This window comes from Penaeus monodon, unplaced genomic scaffold (genome assembly GCF_015228065.2).
Source record: "Penaeus monodon isolate SGIC_2016 unplaced genomic scaffold, NSTDA_Pmon_1 PmonScaffold_15165, whole genome shotgun sequence".
Lineage (NCBI taxonomy): Eukaryota > Metazoa > Arthropoda > Malacostraca > Decapoda > Penaeidae > Penaeus > Penaeus monodon.
Window position 1 is genome coordinate 5001 of NW_023644337.1, and position 1937 is coordinate 6937.

The window sequence follows — 1937 nt, forward strand, 5'->3', positions numbered from 1 at the left end:
TATTATATACTATATTATCTACTAGTCAATATATCATATATTTCTATAATCATATACTCATATATCTAATCATCTATATATTCTCCTTTATCTCATTATCTCTTACTATATTCTTAATCTATTCAGTCGCTACTATTACTCATTTCATCTTATCTCACTCTTCCTTATCTTATTATATATCTATATCATCTAACAACTTCTATCCACCTATATTTATTATCTTATCCTTAACATATATATATTACATATCTCTATCATATGTCTATTCATATATAATACATCTATATTAGATATTATTAATATCTATCTATATCATGTATATATATTTATACTTATATCATCATTATTATATTTATATAATATATAAATATAATATATATGTAATTTATCAGCTATAATACTATTAATATAATATCTATAAATATAGTATATATTTTTATATATTATAATAGATAATATATATAACATATAATATACAATATTACAATAATAATTAATACACATATACTATATATATATATATTCTATATATATATTATTTCTTATTATCTTATATATATTATATTTTATTATATATAATATATATACATATATATATAGATATATATACTATTTTTCATATATCTATATATATATATCATATATATATAAGATATATACTTTATATGATATATAATCTATCTATATCTTATACATTTAATATATAACATCATACATTTACTTTTTTTATTATTTATATAATTATATATTAATATTTTTTATAATATCTATTATATTATTATTTATAATTATTAATAAATATATAAAATATATTATTATATATATTTTTTTTTTTTTATTATATATATATATATATATTATATTTTATCATAAATAATTATATATTTATATTCTTAATATATAATATATATATATATTATTATACATAATTATATATTATAAATATTTTTTTTTTTTTTTTTTTTTTTTTATTCTACTTATTTATTATATATATATTTTATATATTATTATTATATAATTCTCAATTATATAGATATTATTGTTTTTTTGGGAGTAAATATATTCTTATAATCAATAATTATTATTTTTCTTATATTTATTAATGTTATATTATATATATTATTTTTATTTCTATTTAAATACATAATAATTATAATAAAATACAACATATTAATTATTTATTAATATAATTTTCTACCTATATCCCTCAATTTTCAATTTTTAAAATTTAACTTTTTTTATTATAGTTATATTTTATTATTAATATAATTGTAATAATTATATCACAAAATTATTTTATTTTTATTTTCTTTTTTTTAATATAAATAACAATAAATAAATATAATATGTTGTTTTTTTTTTGTTTTTGTGTTGTGTTTTTTTAGTGGAAAGTTATAATATTATTTTGTTTTTTTTTTTATTCATTATTATATATAATAAAATAAATTAAAATATGTGGTCTGGGTTTTTTTGTTGTTGAATCTATGCAAATTACTCTTTATTGTATTGTCTTTCTTATATTGTCTTGTTTTTTTTTTTTTTTAAAAAATAAAAAGGGTTTTTTTTTTTCCTTCTAATTAAATTATTACATTTACGTCAATTCTTATAAATACAAGTCAGGAACCATTCAGACTACATAATGATTGAGTCAGGACTTTCTTCTTCAGGGATCCACCTTTTTTTTTAAGTAAGAGGGGTTTTTTTAATAGAGCATGCTTTAGTCATGAGGTCCGTGTTGAGTCCCCCAAGAGATGGTGATCATGCTCAAATTCTCATTATTATGAATTAAGCCCTGACAATGTATATCTTTTTTACTTTTTCCTATTAAAAGAAAAATCAAGAAGCAAAGACAATGACGAAGAAAGAACAAAAAGTACATGTTATCTAAAATGTAATTTGCATAATTTCAATTCAAAATCTTACAAGAAAAATAGTAT